This window comes from Alosa pseudoharengus, unplaced genomic scaffold (assembly GCF_046254945.1).
Source record: "Alosa pseudoharengus isolate Yale_2024_CS ecotype anadromous, Long Island Sound unplaced genomic scaffold, YU_APseudo_1.1 YU_APseudo_1.1_scf_4, whole genome shotgun sequence".
Classification (NCBI taxonomy): Eukaryota; Metazoa; Chordata; class Actinopteri; order Clupeiformes; family Clupeidae; genus Alosa; species Alosa pseudoharengus.
Window position 1 is genome coordinate 30,961,612 of NW_027468774.1, and position 13,871 is coordinate 30,975,482.

The 13,871-nt window shown below is 42.1% G+C and overlaps 1 protein-coding gene across 1 annotated transcript in view; it reads right to left on the reverse strand.

Moving 5' to 3' along the window:
* Window positions 1-2,650, reverse strand: part of tanc2a (tetratricopeptide repeat, ankyrin repeat and coiled-coil containing 2a) — a 146,699-nt gene extending 144,049 nt beyond the window's left edge. Inside the window, exon 1 of the mRNA XM_076265858.1 lies at window positions 2,334-2,650. The gene's annotated coding sequence lies outside the window, so the exon portion shown is untranslated. The remainder of the gene's footprint in view (window positions 1-2,333) is intronic.
* Window positions 2,651-13,871: the final 11,221 nt, after the last annotated feature.

Below are 13,871 nucleotides of genomic sequence, written 5' to 3' on the forward strand. Positions count from 1 at the left end.
GCTGCTCAGAATGCCCCCTAAATTTGCATGTCTGGATGTGCGACACCATAGCACAACCAATTAGAGTGACCTCATACAGCAAACCAGGCTTAAATAATCCATAATCCTGCCCTCTCCATATCCCTAACCTGATAAAATAAAATAAATATATTGCTTGCCAAGATGGAACAGATTGTGATAGCTTATACCCTCTCTTGCTTTCAACATACACAATGCTCAGGTCTACCTATTCCCACCAACAGACACTGTGCATTGTGCACAACAGAGACTTTGGTAACGGCATACAAACACACAAGAGCAGCAGTTGGTCTGCGCTTCGCCTTTGCAAATCCTCACAAGAGAAAAGAGCTGAATGGCAACACCTGGCAGGCTTGCCTTTGTGGTGACCTGTTGTCCTGGTAACAGGCCATGTAGTCCGGGGCTGAATGGTTCAGAGCATGCTATGATGTTGCCTCAGGGTTAAGGTCTGTGTTAGTCATCGCCTTGGTAGACATCTCAAGTAGTGTACACAGTGGACAGGGATACTTTGTTGTCATTTGTGGAGCCAGTGGTTGTGGAGCTTGGCGACATGTTTTCATTCTGCGGTTCAAGGCAAGGGCCACTGTGTCTCTTAAAACCAAATACAAATCTTGACTAAAACAAACCTGAATTACACCCTGTCTATTAGATTTTGTGTCTGTCAGTGAGTTCCCTCGTCTGTATATGTCTATATTTTTCTATAGGCTTTAAACTGAACATTTGGAAAGTCAGTCAAACTTAATTTGCCTGTAACTAAGTCCTTCTAGGCTACTTTGGCACTGTTTAGCCAAGGACCCTCAGCTCTATTCATCACCCGATCTCCCAGTGCTCTAACCAGAAGGTAAATCAATTTGCAGGGCTTAATTATGATTGCATTATTTCCTCCACTGACACCCAAGGCCTGGGATTAATGCCTCACAGTGCTGCCCCACAGCGTGGAACATCTGGGGTAATTTAAGTGAAGTGCCTTCACTGCTCACCTCTCTTCCATCTCTCTAATAACTTTTCCAAAAGCTGCCCAAAGGTAGACGGGAGAGTCAAATAAAAAAAACTGCTGAGTGTCAATCTGTATTTCAGAAAATAAATAAAGTGATCTGGTTTCACTTCAAAGGGGCTTAACCAGTTGACAGCCTCTGTGAAATAATCACTGCATGCTGATTAACTGAATCACACAGCTCATCTTGTCATGATGGACAATTAATTACTGAAACGGAAGTGGAATCCGAACCAAATGGCAGTCGGACAACATTGATCATACCTGTGTTTAACCTAACCATTCAAATAGGTTAGGCTACTTATTGGAGTGGAGGATTCGAAATGTCAGTGATGGTCAACCTTCCCAGAGATGGATTGAGATTTTGTGACATTTTATCCTCGGAATCGCCACCTGTTTCGCATCAGGAGATCTTTCTCGCCCAGCAATACCATGGCTTGACATTTGCATGGCAGTGTTTACTTGGCATACTTTCAAATAAAAGCGGTTAGAGCGGTTCCAGGCTTTAGGTAGATCCGCCGTGTGTGACCGCATCTTACACCTTCGGCTCTTCTATTCCAGACGTTCACGTGGATGCACGCGCCGTTTGTCCATTTGGGCGTAGGCCTCTTCAAATTAATTTGCAAACCGACAGTAAGTATCGAACCTCTGATTTATTTCACCCGACTCCGACTGTGCCATGATGCCACAATGACGGCTTACACGCTGCAATGCACGATGAACATGGACCTTCGTGAACACACATTAATGTTACAGAATAACATAAATCTCAGTAACCAAATTGGAAAGTCTTGCCTTAGGTCGTGAAAATGTAGCTATCCGTGACAGTGTCAGGACGTTTCTGAATGGGCCGTGGTGATAGTGACCAAAGCACACGGACATCCCTGTGCAGCATGACGTGCATGAGCCGACATCTACCTTGTACAGTAACCATACAGTATGATTACGTGAGCAAACAAAGCCATCCACACAGAGTAATACACTTTCCATGTGAGTTGAGCTGTACAGACAAATTCAGCGTAGCAAAATAGCGATGACTGTTTCGCTCGAAGGCTAAACCTAGTCTTTCAATAATTTCAGCTCGCTAGCAAGCAAGCTGGCTATAGGTTAGCAGGGCAGCTAGCGGTACGGTCTACCTGCCTTTTCTGCGCGGAAGATACCGATGTTGGTCTTACAATTTGCGGAACAGATGAATAATTCCATATTGTTGAATAACCAAACAAACGTTGTTCCTGCTCGGTTTCAGTCATGCTGTTGTAAAAATATCGTATGTGCATTATTGTATGATTAACCAATGTGAGGAATTGTGTTGAATACGTACCTTGATTTTTCGCTTGTTCCTCCTGTCAGACAGTGCCTCAGAAAACGGCGTTTGTCTTATCAACACGGAAGGCAGGCTATCCGTAACATCAACCAACAGCTGGATTTCAGACTGTCTTAGTCAAAAAAACCAATGGGTTGACTTCTTGCGAGCTTTTGCGTCAGTCAGTCTTACCTCCTTGGAGTAAACAGTCCGCGTGTGTAAATATAATGCAACTAAGCGACGTAGCGAAGGTTTAGTGCAATTTAAGATATTCAATAATTTAAGTGCAGCCTCGTTTATCCTGGTATGGAGTGCAGTAGGCTGCACATTCACAACAAGGCAGGACCAATGCGAACACTGCATGCAGTAAGCTTTGCCAAGGATCTCAGGTCGATGGGAGGGTCTTGCATTATTCACGAGGGAGGCGGGAACGTTGGATCTGTTTATAATAGCTTTGCCGAAGTTCAAGGTTGCTTCTATAATGTTATGGTGTTATATGGTGTTTCACGTTTTATGGTGACAGTGGGTATAACTAGGCCTATAGGCTAAATATGTATGATTAAACTTTTTTGTTTAACTTTAAGTTTAAAGTTAACGTACGTCCTCAAACATTTTTAGAAATTCTTCATACTAAAGGTTAATGATAAGCAAGTGCCTTTAATGTGAAGTGGAGGCCCAGGCTAGTCTTCATGGCTGTTTTGTTTTGTCTTCCACTGACAGAGGTGGGCTTCATCTTGATGAGAGGACCTTATCTTGCTGCCTGTGCTAAGGCCCACATGTCAAAAGAAGCTCAAGCTGAGCCAATAAAGCATGCACTGACTGTATTCTCACATTCCCATGTTCAGTGTATTCTTATCAGAGGCGGACAGAGTACACAGCTTCATTACTTGAGTAAAAGTACAGATACCCTTTGCTAAATTTTACTCAAGTACAAGTAAAAGTACAACAGTCAGATGTCTACTTAAGTAAAACTACTGAAGTACTTGTTTTTAAAAGTATCAAGAGTACAAGAGTAGCCTACATTTTCTAAATATTGCATTACTACAGCCACAGTGCTTACATTTATGTACAGAATCGTCCTACATGGTGTTGCCAGGGATGGGCAGTATTTCTAATACATGTATTTAAAATGTATTTCAAATACAAAATACTATTTTGTAATTGAAACACTTGAAGCGAAAACTATCATTTTAACTTGTTCAGAAAATTTGAATAGTCTGGCGAGGTGGGGCCATTCCCGGGATGGACCTGCTGCGTCTTCTTCCATTGTTTCGTCCATGGTTTCGTCTATTATCTAAATCTGACCATGGAGTTGACTTTGGCGGAAAGCTGAAGGTGATTGCTGATAGGCTGTCCCAATAAGTGGCGCCTGCACAATCCAATCACGTTTGAGAGGGAAACAACAAATTGAGGGTTTCCGAGATTTTTCTTTTTTCCTTTTTTTTTAGAAGAAGTAATGGGTACTCACGGTTATGGATAGAAATGTAGTGGAGTAAAGAGTACAATATTTGCCTCTCAAATGTACTTGAGTAAAGTCATGAGTACTCCCCAAAAATGATACTCGAGTAAAGTACAGATCCCTCAAAATTGTACTCAAGTACTGTACTCAAGTAAATGTACTCCGTTACTGTCCGGCTCTGATTCTTCTTAATTGCTGATTACTTGTGTTGGTTAATGTATTATTATGAACAATCACATTTCACTTTCAGAAATCTAGGTTTAGTGCAAAAAGCCAAGGGCTAATACCCATGTTTTGGCGCAGAAAAAGAAAATCACAAGACCTTCATCTTCAAGTATGTAAACAGCCAGACATCAAGAACCAGCCTGCCCTGCTCACCTCAAATGCTGTCAGGTTGGTAGAGGTTGGCTGTTTCCAGTAGAATATTTTGATGGATGGACTCACCATTTCCTTCATGAACAGGAAGTGCTGAGAATGCTTTGGAAATGGCGAGCCCAGTTCATCATGGCTAAATAGCCTAGATGATGATAACCATCTCCACAGTGTGCCCTAATCTGTCAGAACTGAAAAGAACAAAGGAGAATGTGTGGTTGTTAGGCCTAGTTGATTTCAGATAGGTAGCATTCTCTTTTGTCTAAAAACATTCCATTCGAACCAGTGCACTTATGTAGGCCTAGGTAATACCCTTCTAGGATCCTTGCCCCTATAGCAATGATATTGGACTTATTGAACTTATTGAAGCCATATTCATCATTGATTTCTACCATGTTGACAAATTCTGAACAAAAGTACAATTCCTTCAGTGGACCACACACACACACCACACACACACACACACACACACACACACACACACACACACACACACACACACACACACACAACAAATTCTGAAACACCACATGTATCCTGGCCTATCTAAGCCTCTTCACCAGCTGGGCCCACCCTCCTAAACCCCATGCAAATCAGGCTTATCACATGATATATCCTGTCAGATTGTTCACCGTTCACACACACACACACACACACATCTTGCCATCTGTGGTATTGAAATGTACACAGAATAAAACAAACAACACGAAGAGATGAACAAGTCCTATTTTTTGTAACTCCACTGAAACAAAACATCTTCTGGTACATTGAAAACAGAGGGTCAGGCCAGTCAATGCATTACACAGCAAAGCAAAAGAAATACCTCAGGTTTTAGTTCTTGTGTCCAGCTATAATCAAATAAAGGCCAAGCAGTGGTGATTTGATATAAAAATGGGATTACTTTGCTATCATGTGGTGGACGAGTGTGCTGCCGTAGGCTTGGATACAATGCATGCAAAAGGCCCCTGCTGCGAACGGATGGGATTTTTAATGCTCCAAACACAACGTCTCCCTGCCCATTTCCTGTCTTCACACGGCGAACGGTAACACTTTTCTCACACACAGACCAGATTGCAGCTCGCCAGAAATATCCCAAACAACCCTGAAACTTTTTACGATAGAGAAATGCCACAAGACACAGGAGGCTAACGGGATGCCAAAACCACACAACGAAGAGTCAATTTCACCTCAAAGAGCCTAATGAGGCTATGCAAATGTATTTTAGAATCATTCTCCGGAAAAATTCTCTGAGGAAACTCTATGAAGTGTTAATCACCCTCAGTTTTATACTGCTACACTACACCTTCAGTGTCATAAAAGTCTTAGCTAAGCAAATACTAATCGCCAACTGTGATTAAATTCTGTGTCAACAAAGGCAATCACTTGTGTAATCTGATGTAACATTCAAGTGGTATTTCTGTGACCACGCCGCGGCACAAAAAATTCATGTGATGTTTCCTTTGAATATGACCTACTTACTCCAAATCAAGAAGCACAAAGTTAGAGGAAGCAGTCTGGAAATAGGATACAATGGAAGGGAAATTGGATTTGTTTGAAAAGACCAGCAGATTACTTATGATTCGGATTCCAAGAGGACTCTTAAATGTCAAGGTCCTCTCTGTACTTCTGTTTTTTATGACGTGTTACTACAATGAATCTGCTCCAATACAGGGCCCCCTCAGATCCGAAGTACATGACATCTGTACCCTAAGGCCATATATGTCTGGTTCATGAGAAGCACTGTATTGCCAAAAGCCAACAAGAACGGAATTTCTGTATAAAAGAGCGCATGACTTGCAATCTGAAACTAGGCTCAAGCAACACACAGCTGCCATAAATATGTCTTCAAACGGACCTTGTCTGAGGGAGCGAGGGAGAGACATCTGGCAAGACCTGAACAATTATAAGTTACAGGTCTACACAGATGCAATACATCAAGGTAGGCACACATTTGGTGGGAACACAGATGTCTTGTAGCACTATAGGCTCTTTGCTGCTGTGGATCTGGCTTCCTGTGATTTGGAAGTGAGTGCTGGAAACCCCCTGGAGGTATCATGCTCTGACTAGGCATTATCTGACAACCTCCAGCAGACAGGCGCTCTGTCAAAGTCTGAGGCTTTAGACATTGAGTTACCGTTTAACCCCTGTACTGTTAATAGATTTCAGACTGCACAAGGGTCAGGAGTGGGCACTTTCTCTTGTGAGGAGCAACACTCTGGGTGCTGGTGGAAGCACGCACACACACACACACACACACACACTTACAGCCTACTCTAGACATACTCACTCTAGCACACAAATGTACACATACCCTGGAGAAAAGTACAAAATGGAATCAGTTGCAGGAAGACTCCATGGGCCATATCACATCGATCCAGACATACCTGAGGGCGGATTACATGAAGGCTTTTGCCACCAGACTAGTAGACAGTTCATTAACCCTCCATGGGTGCCACCAGATTATGGAATCTGATGGGATCAGGAATGGAGAAGGAAGCACGGGGCACTAACCAGTGTTTGTTGTTTTTATTGTTGTTGCTGGTGTTATTGTTGGTAGTGCTTTGATCACAGGGTAGATTACACATGCACTAGAGCACGCGGCTATTACACCCTGACGGCATTACCCTCTCCAGGTCCGTGATTTTGGGGTGGCGATTCAATTTTTAGCACGGCTCAGGTCCCAGGGGTGGGGAACGTGGGCTAGAGCAATAATCTAAATTGGATTTCTTTTACGCAAGGCTGCACGTTGACTCTCCCCCGTCTGGACTGCGGTTCCCCCCACCCCTGCCTATCTGTTCATCTCTCCTCTCCCGCTCAGAGCATTTATTTCTGAGCCTCCCACAAGAGACACTGAAGGGGGGGGGGGGCACGAGGAGAAAAATCGTCATTTAGCTTTTCATATTCTGGAAGGTTAGGTGGGTGCTTATGCTGTAGCGTGACATTTTTGACTTGGGTATATCACCATCCCTGGAGCTGACACCTGTGAAGCAGCTCACTATAAAAAATGGCAGTGCTATCACTGGTGCTGTCTGGAAAGTGTGCGTTATAGATTTCATTTGTAAACAAACTGAAAAAAAACTCAAGTAAAGTGAGCAAAAGTAAACATTTTAAGTGCTTAATGAGATGTAATTTGTAACTATTGTTCCTGGAATCAAAATAAAAAGCACAGAAAATTATCTGAGAATTGGTAATGTATTTTCTCACTGTAATGGCTGTGAAAACAAAACCCTTAATTATAATGTTTTAGCCATTAGTCATATAAAGAAGGATACTTTATAATTAATATTTTGGATGTGCCCTACGAGGAAAAAAAGTCTGTCACCAATAGCAGTTTATAAATTCACTTAAATCCTTCATTGTTTGCAAACACACTTTGAGAAGGCCGACATCTTGGGCCTTGATACAAAATCTCAGAGATTACTCAGTGCATGCCTCAAACCAACACCTCCCCCAGCCATCCTTTGCAGGTCTGGCCCCTCACATTGCGCATTGCTGAGTGGGTGGATATGATTTGTTCCCTTGGTGATGGTGACTGTGGAAACTCGGGTCTGTTCAGTATTCCACACCATGGCTGCCACCTCCACCACTACCTGTCATCATTGTGCACGGGCCTGATTGGATCTTCACAGGTTCCACGCTGTCAGCATGTGTACTGCTAGCTTCTCACTGCGTCGGCGTACTCAGCCATGGTGTCATACAATTAAACATTGTTTGTGTGAAATCTACTGTATGTGACAAGGGCTCCGTTGGAGCATTCACCTTGTGTACAGCCAGCTTGTTTTCTGTCCACAACAATCTCCACTCCTTTACTCCTCCCTGCAGAAATTAATTGAATTAATTAAGATAACGATTGGAGTCATGCCTGTGTGATGAGGCATGTGCGTGTCTAATGCGCTCGACTCAATCCCAGATGGGACTTTTTTCCACCGTCCCTACTAAAGCTTAGCATATATAACTAATAAGTCTCACAATCTCTATATATAGGCTATATATAACCAACTAATGCATCTAATAATATCAGTGTAGGTTTTTGACCCCCTCATCTTGAGAATAGAGAGTTCATAGAGGAGAGACACTACTATAATTTGCTACTAGTTTCTAGTGTATCTTATTGTAAATATCCAATGGGTGTAACGCTGTGTGCATCTTATGGAAATACCAGCACAGACTAATGCATCTTTATGACTCTTCCATCCTTCAAACCCCCCTCATTTTGACCAAATAAGGAGGAGGAGCAGAGAAGGAGGATTATTGGGGCTTTAGTGTGTGTGTATGTGTGTGTGGCTGTGTGTGTGTGTGTGTCTGTGTGTTTCTGCATGTGTGTGTGTGGCTGTGCATGCGTGTGTGTGCTTTTCTGTGTGTGTGTATGTGAGAGAGAGCTTGTGTTGTATGTGTGTGTGCGCGCGTGTGTGAGCATGTGTGTGTTATGCGGGGGCGTCAGAGCTGCTGCGAGACGCGGATTGTGTTGGTTGGTGCTCTTTGTGGGTGCGGGAGATAGGCGGCTTATTCGGCACTCAGGGGAGGATCTCGCCTGTCAGTCCTTGTGTAGTGGAGCACCAGCAGCCTTCGTGACCGCAGAACAAACACGAGAGTGATCCCAACCCCTCTCCCTTCTCCCTGCTCCTCTCTCGTGATCCTGATGGTGTTAAGAATGCCTCATCCATATCCCCCTCCTCCAGTCATTGCTGAACTGTCTATCAATGAGAAACAGAACAAAACGAAAAGCCCATGATGAACTTGGTGAAACACGCTGAATCATTCATCCATCTATAGACAAGCCTTATGCTGACAAGCTGACTGCAAGATTTATGTGTTTTCATGGACACCCCCCCCCCCTTCAAATTCTCTGTTTCTTGTCATTGGCAGTCACAAGACTTTAGCTCTTTGGACTGTTGCAATCTCTCTTGCTGTTGTGAAGGACACTGGCTAGAATGAAAACACCAACACCACACCAACACTGCATCATCATTAGTCCCATTCCTTGCTAATTGCTCACATATGTGCTATTCTGTATGTAAGTGCTCAGTGGTGCCCTAAAGCCGGTTTATTAAACTACCTTAAATACAAGCCCTGGGTGGAGTAATAACTAAAGCCAACAGTGGAACTCTTCTCTTCATGTAATGCAATTTGCACATGTAAATAATGAAGAGAGAATCATTCAGATGAGAGCATCATTCAGTTGTGCAGTTAATCATACCACAATTGTTTCTTTTTTCTTGAATGGCAATCATTTTAATCTCTGTGATAAGGCAACCGGATAAGTACATCTTCTAGCAAAGACAGAACCATATCACTGAAATTTAATTCAGATTTGATTTGAATTAGAGTCAAATGTATTGTATGTTATAGTATGTTAACACACACAAGGAATATGTTTCTGGCCATTGGTGACAGATGATAGGCTTACACAAAATATAACACAATATACAAGCAATATGAAGATTATATAAAAAACAAAACATATTCATTAAGTGCAAGTGTGTGGTGGTAAAAACAGCAAGCATCATGTATGTATGGGATTGGGAATTGGTGATATATTTCTCACCAGTCATCACCATCTTGGATGAGTCTGATTACTGTAGAGTTCTCTGCAAATGTCAACAGTTTAACTGCTATGTCTTTGAAGCTGCCATCATTGGTAGAGAGGGCGAAGAGCTGTGAGAAGAGGATGCGTTTCTGGGGAGCACCAGTGCTGCCTGGCCCTATACCAGAAGATGACAAAAAGTTAAGAGTCTTTGAAAGATTTGGACAGTGGCAAGGCAGAGTGGTCTCTGGAAGGCAAAGTCTTATCGCCACCAAACTTTATTCTCATATCAGGGTGACTTTCTGTCAAACCCCCTTCACCAAGTCTTGTCATCATTGAACAAAAGCACCACGGAGTCTTTGACGTGACACTATCAACAGCACTGAGCATTGCAATTTTGTAGGTCCATGAGGGCAGGTGGGTGTGTATGTGTTTATGTGTGCAAGTGTACTGTACATGTGTGTGTATGTGTGTGTCGTGTGTGGGCAAAGTTATGATAATAAAAATGTTCTAATACCGGACAATTCAATTCACATAGCAACAGTATTGCACGGCAACCCGGTTGCTAGGGATAGAGGTTTAGGCGAGCCCCCCTGATATGCCAAAGCAAGGAATTCCCCCCGCAACCGTGCAATCATGTGCTACACCTTAGTTACCATAGCAACGACATGGCAAAGATGCGCTAGAATGTGGGGGCTTGTGATAGAAAGAAAGGGGCAGATGGTTAGATTTTGTTTGCAAGTGAGATTATTTCTTTACATAATGTAAGTTTGTTGGGCCTGAACTACATTAATTTGTTCAGGTGCATACACCTGTCAGTTGAGGAGTTCTTAAACAACATTCATTTGAGTGGAATGGTGGAAAGGAAATCATGTTTTGGTATATTTCTCTCTTTCTGTCTTTGTCTCTCTGAGTATGTGTGTGTGTTTGTACATTTTTGTGTGTCTGTGTTGGCGGGGGTGATAACATTTGTACTCAGTGTACATCCTTCTGTGTGTGTGTGTTTGTGTGGGTATTTTCATCATTGTGTGATCCTATCTAAGAACACCTCAAACCCAGATGATCCAGCTGTAACAATAATTTCATCATGACTTGACAGAAGAGTCTCTGCTGACCCCTAATGGCCAAAATCAGCAAAGACAGAGCAGAGGTACTGTTACTGACATAGTGACATACTGTAATGATAGGCTACTTTTTGTCAGCACTCTTCAGGAGAAGCATCCCAACATGTTACTTTATCCATACTACCTTTAGATTCTAACCCACAGTGAAGCCTGTATGTGAAGGAGCAAAGCATGACTTCATCGTTTAATTGTCATGGCAAAGCAACTATGGCTTGAGCATAGATATCTTGACACTCCATCTCCAAACAAGGAGTTATGTTCAGTCTGTTATGTAACAAAAAAGCTTTGACAGATTAATTTCAGACGACTTGGTCATTAAACAGAAAGTAAATACCAGACGATTGCCTTTTGAGAGAGGAATGTTGCCTTTGGACAAGGAGCTTGTCAGTAACGGACAATTTCAACTCTCTCATTAAATGAAAGGGAGAGACAATGAGCCTATGCTTAAGAGGATCCCCTTAGCTGACCCTGACACAATGTGGATGTAGGCCTACACGCGTCATTGTCCATCCGGCACAATCGATGCCAGGTTTTTTTTCGAGATGTGATGATGATTGCTTTGACTCACACACACTCACACACAATGCGTCCTGGTATCTGGGGAATGCACACAGTTAAAAATAGGTGCTACTTGATGCAAAGCAGAACATTCTAGACCTATAAAAAGCTACATGAACATAACAGAAAAAAGATGCAAGCTTTGGCAACGATAGCTGCGGGGAACATGTTCCAAGTACGGAATGTGTGCTGGAATCTAACTGATGTGTGCACATAATTCTGTAAGCATCTCATAACATGGGGAGAACTGCAGTCTTCCCAGTGTTTAACCTACTGACTTCTAACATGGGATTTATTAGTTTTTCACAAAAAAGGTTGCACACATATCATAATGTTTCATCCTATTTTACAGTTTACAGTTAGGCTAAGCCTATTTTACATGTCAAATATCCTACTGTAGACCACTGGAGTTCTGTATCATGTGACATTAGGCTGTGACTTAATGAATCTTGTTGTAGTATAAACCTGTGAGAAAACCAAGACTTAAGATGAACCATTTTAAGCAGTGGCATCTGACTAGGCCCTATGTCATAATGATACGACAGACCTACTGTCAAAATACAGGAGCTGAAGTGATTCCATAAAGAATTTTGCTGGTGGGTCTGTAATAAACATCTCTTCATGAAATAATACAGCAATTATAGTCTATGTAATGTATCAGTAAACTACTGCTTACTCGTACTAATATGACAAGTTTTTATGTAGCCTGAGGATAAAAAAAAATATGAGTATGAATGAACCTAGGGTTTGAAACTATAAAAGACAATATTGTTGTTGCTGTATGTGTAGGCTACGTAACTCTAGTGTTTGTGTACACTCACAGAGCTGTGTGGCTACAGCCCATTAACGGAAATCCTCACTGCGAAACCATTTTAAATGTAACGTTGTGTACAGCTCCTGACTGGTTTAAAGAGGTACATGAGGTACAGTATTTACCCCATGCAAGTGCCACATGAGACTCAGAGTTTGAGCTGATGCAGAGAGTCACTCTAGGCCATTAGGCCAAACACGGCACTTCTGCTGGAGTGTGGCTTTTTCTGCAGACTACAGTTGATACCTGAATACCAGAGCAAGGGTTGGCAAAGAGGAACACTCAAATGTGAGGTGGATACCAATATGGGTCAATAAGCCAATATCAGATATTGGATTGGATTAGATTTTACTTTATCAAGTGCTCGCGGCCAGCAGGCATTTTCCCCATCATCTATCCATGTGTGTATGTTTGTGTCCATCAGTGTTGCGCGGGTTTGGTCACAAGTGTCCATGCATTCGGGTTGGGTCTGCCTGTGGAGGCTGTGTCAGCCACCAGTGGGTTGATAGATCTTAATCAAACTTCCTTTGCACAGTTAATTACTAATTACAAACTAAAGGCTTAATAGACTGATTAGACACTCGATGTCATTGTGTCAATAGTCAAGATTCCACAGAGTCCAACAGGTACTGTGTTTGTGAAATATCTCACAAGTGCCTTTTTGACCAGGTATGAGCAGAGGTGTAAAAGTCCAAAAGTTGTGTAACACTGTCCAGCTAGGCTGCTAGGTCCCCACATTGCTGCTTGCAACTATACTGTAATGTGAAACCATCGTCTAAAGTAAAACAGTATAGTTTCACTAATAGCTATATTTGGATCTGCCAGAGCAGAGATATCTCTTGGGTCATTATGATATTGGATTCATCAGAAGGACAGTCATCTTGTGAAGCTGTTACTTTTTTACTTTTTAAGAGTAGTATTACAATTTATTCTCTCGGCTACATACGTTTGTGATAAACCAGTCCCATTTTGCACATTCCAGTGGTAAGATCCTGAGGTTTGGGCACATAATACATGTTGGTTTTAAGTGTTTTGTGTGAAAGAATTTCAGCTTCAACTGTCAGCTGCCAAGGGTGAATCGAGTTCATGGTTCTCCCCACAAAGAAGATTCACATACACACAAGCCCAAGCACACAAACATACACACACCAAATGTTCTGAATTATTTTCAAATAGCCAGTGAGCTCCCTACACTGCCACAGAATAAATAGCAGTTACAGAGGACACGACTGGATCAATTCACAGAATCCCAAGACACACATGAAGTAACAGCTATATTTCCAGGAAGGAATCAGATATTTCTCCCAGTTTCACACGCACACAGTCTGCCTCCGGTAAACATGATCAAACATTCTGTTGATAGTACCCCTGCTGTCCATTGCATATGGATACATGTTCGTACACCAGATAGCCTAAACTTGTGGGTTTTATTCCTGACATAATGTGATAAGCACTTTGTATGTTAACCACCCTAAAAATGATATAATTTACCGATAATATGTTGTGTGACCTTCTTAAGAGGTTAAATACTTTGTTATTTAAAAGAGGTTTTAAATACTCTGTAATGACCTTTAAGTTCAAATAGGTGTGGTGTGGCCCTATATTTTGGAGCTATATTCTGACCAGTACAATGGGTTTCGTGTCTGTCACTGTTTGTTCAAAGTCCTTAGTTTTAGAGATTTTATTTTGGACAAAAAGATACACTATC